The sequence below is a fragment of the Pleurodeles waltl genome, chromosome 11 (assembly GCF_031143425.1).
Source record: "Pleurodeles waltl isolate 20211129_DDA chromosome 11, aPleWal1.hap1.20221129, whole genome shotgun sequence".
Lineage (NCBI taxonomy): Eukaryota > Metazoa > Chordata > Amphibia > Caudata > Salamandridae > Pleurodeles > Pleurodeles waltl.
Genome location: NC_090450.1, coordinates 326,803,279 through 326,813,232, shown reverse-complemented (window position 1 = coordinate 326,813,232; position 9,954 = coordinate 326,803,279).

The window sequence follows — 9,954 nt, the reverse complement described above, 5'->3', positions numbered from 1 at the left end:
AAGGCAGGTGACCCCTATAGCATGCACCACCAGGAAACAGTCGAGAAAGCCGGCAGGATTAGGCGCTACAATGTTGCTGGTAGTCGTCTTGCTACTTTGTTGCGGTTTTGCAGGTTTCCTGGAGCAGTCAGCGGTCAATCCTTTTCAGAAGTCCAAGAGGGAAGTGCAGAGGAACTCTGGTGAGCTCTTGCATTCGTTATCTGAAGAATTCCCCAGAGGAGAGACTCTAAATAGCGAGAAAAGGAGGATTGGCTACCAAGAAAGAGGATTGGCTACCAAGAGAGGTAAGAGCCTATCAGAGGGGGTCTCTGACGTCACCTGCTGGCACTGGCCACTCAGAGCAGTCCAGTGTGCCCCCAACACCTCTATTTCCAAGATGGCAGAGGTCTGGGACACACTGGAGGAGCTCTGGGCACCTCCCCTTGGAGGTACTGTTCAGGGGAGTGGTCACTCCCCTTTCCTTTGTCCAGTTTGACGCCAGAGCAGGCCTGGGGGATCCCTGAACCGGTGTAGACTGGCTTATGCAGAGATGGGCAGCATTTGTGCCCATCAAAGCATTTCCAGAGGCTGGGGGAGGCTACTCCTCCCCAGCCCTTCACACCTATTTCCATAGGGAGAGGGTGTAACACCCTCTCTCAGAGGAAATCCTTTGTTCTGCCTTCCTGGGCCAGGGCTGTCTGGACCCCAGGAGGGCAGAAACCTGTCTGAGGGGTTGGCAGCAGCAGCTGCAGTGGAAACCCCGGAAAGGCAGTTTGGCAGCACCCGGTTCTGTGCTAGAGACCCGGGGGATCATGGAATTGTCCCCCCAATACCAGAATGGTATTGGGGTGACAATTCCATGATCTTAGACATGTTACATGGCCATGTTCGGAGATACCATTGTGACACTACGCATAGGTAGTGACCTATGTATAGTGCACCTGTGTAATGGTGTCCCCGCACTCACAAAGTCCGGGGAATTTGCCCTGAACGATGTGGGGGCACCTTGGCTTGTGCCAGGGTGCCCACACACTAAGTAACTTGCCACCCAATCTTCACCAGGTGAAGGTTAGACATATAGGTGACTTATAAGTTACTTATGTGCAGTAAAAAATGGCTGTGAAATAACATGGACGTTATTTCACTCAGGCTGCAGTAGCAGGTCTGTGTAAGACTTGTCTGAGCTCCCTATGGGTGGCAAAAGAAATGCTGCAGCCCATAGGGATCTCCTGGAACCCCAATACCCTGGGTACCTAAGTACCATATACAAGGGAATTATATGGGTGTACCAGTGTGCCAATAAGAATTGGTAAATTTAGTCACTAGCCTGCAGTGACAAATTTAGAAAGCAGAGAGAGCATAAACACTGAGGTTCTGGTTAGCATAGCCTCAGTGATACAGTTAGGCACCACACAGGGAACACATACAGAGCACATACTATGAGCACTGGGGTCCTGCCTAGCAGGATCCCAGTGACACAGGGGATAAAACATACAAACATACAGTGAAAATGGGGGTAACATGCCAGGCAAGATGGTACTTTCCTACAACGACTGATGACCTGGAGACGAAGACTGACTCGTTGCTGATCTATCTTGGATAGGTATCTATAACTTGACTGACTAATGAATGCTTTTCTTTCTACTGCGCTGTTTTAAACATTTTTCTTTCTAGATAGATTTTTCAAATTAATGATTTTTGACTAAAGTGTTTTAGCATGAAGACCAACATGCGGATGCTAATCTGGAGATAGGTAGGCTAACAAGGGTGTCTTAGGGTGACTTAGACAGACTGACTGACTTATATTGCTGAATCATTTGATATGCTCATGAATTGCTATGTTTTGTTTAACGTTGATTGCCTATTAATAAAGTGCTGAGAATTCATTGCTTATGTTGCTAATAAAGATTTGGAAATCATGATATTGTTGAATAAAGGTTTATGATTAGAGTTGTAACTAATAGGGAATAAACAGAACTAACTTTCATATGAGTCGTGTTTTTTTCTGATTAGATTGCTTCATGGTATTTTAAGTTGATTAGGTTGATTGTTGAAGTTTCTTTTACTTGCTATACGTGACTAGGATACCCTATGCGATCCAAAAGATTCATCGACCTATACGCGTCCCCTTGTAAGTTTACTTACTAAGGACAAGGCGCGCTGGCAGTATCTTGTGTGGACCTATTGAAACAAAGTCTCTGACACGTGGCAAAGCACCCTGAAAGCACTGAAAGTGTTCCAGGCATGTTAATGGTACTTTTAGGCGCTGGCAAGCAGCCCAGTGTGCTAGTGGATTAGCAGGTGTACATCAGGTAAGAAATCTGTAGTGACCACAATTGGAGCAAATGTTACCTATGAAAAAAACTTTTCAGTGGTATGCAGGGAATTTGCTCCCACCACTGATAACACTGCAGTTACCCAGGTTACGTGCCTCCTCCAGTAAGATTGGCAGTAAGAGCTTGCCGTGCAATTATGGGTTGCTAACAGAAGCCATGGTTTCAATCCAGGTGCTAACCAATTAAACTCGACTTCATTTTTGAACTGTTAAGCTTACAACATTGAAAGAAGAAGGGACAGCCATTCTATTAAAAGGAGTTTTTATAAATACCAGACAGATGTCTCTGCTTTTAGTACGCTTTTTCACTGATCTCAGCCTCTCGAGACCTATAAAGCTAGCCTGTGGCCCAATGGGGAGGAGAAAACAGGCAGAGGTTCTTATTAGTGAACCCACTGGCTACTTTATGAGGATACGTCTTTAGGGAGGCTGCTCAGATCTGCCGAAGATCCAAGCATGGTATTCTTGCGTGGTATCCCCATTAGGCTCAGAGAAATCCAGAAACACAATAATCATGTAACTACACGCCTTTATTTTGCATTGTTTGGTGTCTACAAATGACATACACTACCAATACAAACTAATGGTGAAGAAAAGACTTAACCATACAGAAACAAACTAACAGCACTCTACATTATTTTCTGCTGTGTTGCGGAAATATACCCAATCCCACATACCTCACCTTGGCTTCTGCATTGAGTGGAGCCCTCACTTTGTCAAAGGTTCACGTCCATGCGCTTATCACGTTTTCATTCTTCAGGATGCTTCCTAACTCGTGCGTCTCTTTAGTTGCCAGCTAAAACTCTGGCTTCGATTTTATTTTGCAGGTAAATAAGTGAACAGGCAATGGTTTCTCTCCAAAGATATACCTCAGATATGTTAGGAGAATCACATACTTATAAAACAGTGCCACCAATTAGATTTCTGTTTCCTAGAGTGACATATACACATTACTCCTGAACAGAGCATCAGTAACATAAATCGTATATATAAAATATATTCAATCATATATAAAGATCAACCTGCAAGCTCTCATGATACAAGAAGTAACACCAAACCATATTTTATGTCAGCCAAGAGGTGGGGGCCAAAAGTCATTGGTCATGATGATAAAGGCCCACTGCACCATAAATGAATCCACGATGCAAAAGAAGCACAGGTACAGTCCAGGATACAAACGGACCAGCTCTATAGTGGAACATATGTTTAGAAAACTATCAAGCAGGGTCTACCACTGAATTAGATGATGAGATTCCCCCAATCTTGCTGCAGACCGCATTCTTTGAGACCTGCAGAGGGAAAAGCTCCCAAGATAGATGTCACCAACAATTATTTCTGAAGTAATCACCATAAACTGTAAGCTGCTTAGTGCCGTAATCAGTAATTCTACCAGCGCTGGGAAAACTTATTGGTATCCAGGCGCTGTACAAATTAGGTATAATAATAATTATTATATTATTATTATTATTATATAATAATTATTATTATATACAATGTAAAATGAAATGCACATATATAACGTTCAGCATGACCAGCATCGTATACCTGTTTATTTCAAATGCAAAACAAACATATAATCATGTCACTTTCGAGGTGTACTCCATGATGACATTGGCTCAGAATACTTGAATCATTAACAGGATATGAATATAGCACTGACCCATTAACTTGTGGTGACGTGAAATTATTAGTACATTACACTTTCTTCTCCTCCATGTGTCCACAAAGCCGCTCACTTGCGTGCCCTGCGGCAGTGATTCAACTGTTCCAACCATGTTCTTTGTAATTTCACTCTTCCATCACCGATATGCTACTCGTATTGTTAGCTTCCTCACATTGCACACTGGCAGGACAGCCATGACTGCTGCATTGGCTGTCTGCAGCACCACTGCAGTGCAGTTGTTAATTGCAAAAGGCCACGACACACATCCAGCCAGCCAGTGTGGTGCACTAACTGAACCTGTACACCAACTGTCCTGTACAAATCAGAGGTAACAGTGGTCAATCTGTGAACAGATCGAGCAGCGCCCTGTGGCTGGAAATATTTGTGACATTGGTAACTCCTCTGATTCTTGGCAGTCCAAGTGAACAGCTTCACAGAGTGCAATTACTTCCTGACACAATGGTGAGTGCGTGATAGCCTGAAGACAATTAGTCATTGGTGTTGAGACCCTCCATTCCCTTATCCTGTAACTGCACTTAATTCAACACTTCTTCTGTATTTATAGCAACGACCTCTCCAACCCTGGAAGTCCCCATTGGTGGAGGTACCACCATCATACACCATAAAAGACAATATAATATTAAAAATACACAAAATGATAAACAGAAATCAATACAATGCAAAATATACATAGTGAAAGTGCAATTTAAAACCATTAAAAGCCCAAGCAGCAGGACAGCGACACGAAAAATTGATATCATAATACAGTAAATACATACATGCTGACCCGCACATGTTTCCAACTACAAAGTGACTTGTGCAAACAGACAAAAGATAAAATCACAGCTATTTTTCTACCAGGCGTCTTAGTCTTACTGCTGCAGAGATAAATGTATAGACCATCAAACACACGTATTCAGACTGTAAAAGCTGGAGTTGAAGCAGGGCAGGTCCGCACCTCCTAATATTCAAACTTCTCAGCAACGGTATTAAAAACCTCCTTTTAGGTACTTTGTATAAAGTGCAAAAAAAATACAAAGTGTACATGGACTGAGTAGTACACCAAGGACAGGGGCACGGATCAAGTGCAGAATCAGAATAGACATTACTTGGATAACACAGTAAGAAAAGAACAATATTAAACCTGATTTTCACCAGATAAAACTTTTGATGGGACTCTATTGGGACCCAGAGATATGGTTTGATGTCGTCCGTAGTCACTAAAGGGAGATACCCTTCCACCCTCCTCATTCCTTTTATAGAGGCTTCTCTGCACAATACAAATAAGTCAAGTAGATCATGTTTTAACTGATGTCTAGGGACAGCTGCCATGTTTTGGGGGCGGTCAAAAAAGTCTGGTTTCCCCAACATGACGAGATGTTAAACACACGTCATCCATAAAGGAGACACATTTATTTAACAGTTTTTGAGACCAACTCCTTGCCTTGACATTAAACATAGTAATCTGCATAAAGCAGAGCAGATAGCTTCTTAGTGCCCTCCCTAGGAGTGTCTGCTTCTCCATCTTTCAACCAGCAATCTAGGTCATTAATATAAAGACAGAATAAGAATGGTGCCAGTATGCACGTTTCATCTTGACAGGGTCAGTACACTGCCCTTCCGCACCATGTCTAATACTGCTGGTTACGTTCCCATGTATCTTTGCCAGGAAATAAACCAAAGACTCGTCTACCCCCATGGCTAGCATTTTATTCCAAAGCATGCCACTGTTTACCGAATCAAAAGTTGAGGTAAGATCCTTGAAGGCAAGGTCGAGATGACCCGTCTTGGCCAAGGTATATTTGCTGATAACCATATGGAGATTAAGGCACTGACCGATAGTTCCAAGGCCATTCCTGAACCCATACTACACTTCAGATAAACAACCTTTCTCCGCAATCCAAGATTCTAACCAGCACAACAGGATCCTTCCCAGGACTTTACTCATTGAACCAATTAGCGATATAGGGTGATATCAAGAAGGGTTTGCCCTATCACCTTTTTCAAATATCGGCATTATTATAGTGCTGGACCATGACTCAGGAGGACCTACATCGACTGCAGAACCCAATACATTAGTTAGTATAGGAGCCCACAATTCAACATTGTCAATAAAAAAGGTCAACAAGTACTGAGTTCGGGCCCAGTGCATTGTTGTTGCACCCTGCTCCAAATCACAAATAACTTCATCTAACTTGGGGAGCAATAGCTCAACACTAACCTGGGATTGAGCAACCTGGAAGAGGTCTAAAAAGCTTTAACCAACACAGCCGCTCCTATAGACCTCAAATAAATGCTTCACCCATTTCGACATGAGATTAGTGGCGTCAGTGGGTATATTATGGGTAACAGAAAAGTAGGGGGCATTAACAGTTTTCCAAAAAAGGCAGGTATCATTTCTCTTGGTTGCTTCATGTAATTTTACTCATGCTTCTTTCCTAATCAGATCTTTCCTCTCAGCAATTGCTTGTTCAGAGTTCACGCTACATGCTCTTACCATCCCCCTATCTCTGGGCACCAGTTTCAGGGCAGAGATAAGTTCTTTATGGGCGTTTAAACACCAAGCATCAAACCACCTCTGTGGCTTGGGCTCCCGAATCCTCTTCTCAATTGTTAAAAGGCTCAAGATACTGCAACACATTCCTTCAAAAGCCTGCAGAATGAGCTTAGGATCTGATTCATATTCTAAACTCTTCCATATTTCCTTTTATTAGCTCTCTTAGGGTAGCCTCAGCATCTAAAGTCACCCATTTGCGTAAGATCCCCTTATTCCGATGGTAGGTTAACGGGTAAGTACGAAGATCAATACCACAAAGATCAATACCCTGCCTCTGAATACCAAAGTCGAAGGAAATAGTTAATGTCTAATGATCACTCAAATTATTACGCACTATGGCAACATTGTGGGCCATAGGCCTACAATAAAGTGGTAATACAATAAAATCAATTGAGCTACCTCTGCCAAAGTAAGTAACCTTGCCAGTAGTATTCGGTGCGACTAAATCAATTGCAATAAACAATAAATACTTATTCAGAATAGAATTGAAAGTATCTCCACATGGGGTGTGCTCAAAATGGGTATAATCCACTAGACTGCAACATAGCTCCCTACATATAGCATTCTTGAAAATAGGGCATAATCTGCAATTGAAATCCCCTCCCCAGATTATTACAAAATCCATGTTAACTTCACACAGAATCTTACTAAGTGCCTGCTCAAGGGAGGCAGCTATGTCTAACTTGGTGAAAACAAAATTGAGATGATAAAAATTAATAACAACCAGCGTTTCCCTGGGTTTCAACTGAGGCATTACAATTTTAAAGTAGGGGGAATTAAGAAACGTTTTAAATACTGTCAACCGGAAGAGGTTGAAACAAGATTAAAAGGCCCCTTTTTATAAGGACCCACTCTGGAGAGCATGGATGGGGTATGAATTAATAAGAACCCATTTATAAATACAGCCTCAAAGAACCATGTCTATAATTCATTATAGTATCAACTCATTCAGTGTTATGTAATTTCCTGGACATCCCAGCCGCATTCCAGAACATGCAGTTACATTTGGGGCTAGGAGCTATGAAGCTAACAACATATCCTGGCTGAGGCACTACATCGCTGTTCACAACAGGGTCTGCAAAACAATTATCAGATGTTGGTAAAATTGTCATTCGTGTGGTAGTGGGGACTACATCAATCTCCTCTGACCAGCCAAGATGAAGTGAAGTCCCAGCTGCGTTGCAAAGTCAATCAACTTGCTCTAAAGGGGAGAACTAGTTATGCGTTGGAATTCCAAAAGTGCTGTAAGCACAGGAGTTCCTTGGTTGGGGCTTAGATGCATTTCGACCAAGTGGTTTGTAAAAATACCCCAAAGGAACAGCTATAATAGTGCCATGCTGGGGGCAGGTTGTAAGCAGCCTTTCCAACAAAGTCCTGACCACTGACTCATTCCTGAAGTTGATAACTGTACAGTCAATCTGCTCTTTTTTAAGTGATGGGCCAACCCAGTAAACCCAATGGGCTGCTATTATATTGCTATGCTCAGGCTGACGGTTGGTGGTATCAATTATGAGATCACCATTAGAAACACATGGATTGATTGAAATGGCTTAATTATTTGTAATCAGACTGGTCGATTGTTTGTCTTTGGAGACGATGGCTCCAAGGATAATCAAGAGTGCTTTTTCTTGGCCCCCCATTGCTCCTCCATGCTCTCAGTCTCTCTGTTAATAGTCCCCATTGCGTTGGTGAGAACATTTTGTTTCAGTTAAGGGTCGCTCTTTGGAGGGTAGCATTTTAGATTTCCTTTTCCCAATTGCCCTTACCTTATTGGGCACAATAAAGAATTGTAAATAAACAAGCAAATTACAGAGTCAAGAGGGGTGGCCCAGCCCAGCCTCATTCGGTCGTGGACGGGTGTAGACAGGCCGGCTCTTAGCCTGGTCTTGGCCTTGGCACGTGCCCAGTCGCAACCCACATGCATCCCTGGCAACAGGCTTGCACTTGCGCTTTTGTGTGCGTCAGGCGCCCCACCCACCCCAGGCATCAGCAGCAAGATGTCGGCTGGGGGATGAAGTCTCACCTCAGCCAGTAGCTCAGAACAGTTCAGCTCAGCAGGTTTGCAATCACACTTTTGTGTGCGTCAGGCGGCCCCCACAGGCATCAGCAGCAAGGTGTGGGCTGAGAGGATGAAGCCCCACCTCAGTCGGTGGCTCAGAACAGCCCCGAGCAGTGGGTTAGCAATTGCGCTTTTGTGCGTGTCAGGCGCCCCCCCCCCTGCAGGCATTAGCAGCAAGGTGTAGGCTGGGGGATGAAGTCCCACCCCAGCAGGTAGCTCAGAACAGTCCCCGGCTGTCAATAGTTGTACCCTCAGGTTTGGTCTGGCAAGGGCTGCTCTTGGAGGACAGGTGCCATGGCAGCTTCTACCTCTTGGGGCGATGTAAGTGACACACCTAGTGCTCCTGACAAAGTTGCAGGAGATGTAGAAATCTGATCTGGTCATGGTACCAATACTGATGGTGATGCACCGTATGGTGACACTCCTCCACTCTTCAATGCCCCTGCCCCCTTTGGGTAAAACAAAAAGGATGATGGACGGAGTCCTGAAACTTTTCAAACACTCACCCCCAGCCCCAGATCAGTCCCAGAATGGTTGTTTCCAGTCAGGGAGGACCGGCCTGGCAGTTCGGGTTGGACTGTTCCCATGGGGAACAGGGTCAAGACTGATTTGCTTATGGCTGGGTCCAAACTTGGGTGGCATGGTGAGCAAAAGAATTGATTTGATGGATTAAACCCAGATATGTGACTGGGGGTGAATGTTTGATTGTTTTTTTATCCAGTCCATCATTTGTATTTGTTTGCTTTTGTCACCCTAAGTGCAATGGGTATGCCCAGACGTGGGTTCTGTGCTCACCTTGCCACTGGATTCAAGCTAGCCTGGCTGATGAATGGTGATACCCTGAAACTGGTCCCAGGATGCTGAGTATACACACATTCACTCTTCATGTGTTAACATGACGCAGGGATGCCTCTTCTATCTGTTGACACACATTTCATACTTCTGTCGGACATTATGCACATGTTGGATGTGGACACAGTAGTTAAGGGTAAGTGATTATGGGAGTATCCATGATCACATCTCTACTTAATGTATGTCGGAGTACATACTTTGGCACTATAATGTAATGCGTGTGAATCAAAAGTGGAAAGGAATGGACATTATAAATGCTTTTCTGTGTGATAATGCGTTCATAGTAGGGCATGACTCCATCCTCAAGGTGTGCTCTATTACTTTTGTATTCATATGTTTAAATTGTAACATTCAAAGGTTGTGCACCTGTCACAGTAGGTTCGACGGCACATGTGTAGATGTTTCTAACTCCTGCAACTGCCTTGCATTCAAATGTTTTCTCTATGATCTTCTCTAGGGAGGTGAGTAGAAGCTGTGTGCTCTGTCCACCGTCTGTTGCTGATGCTTCC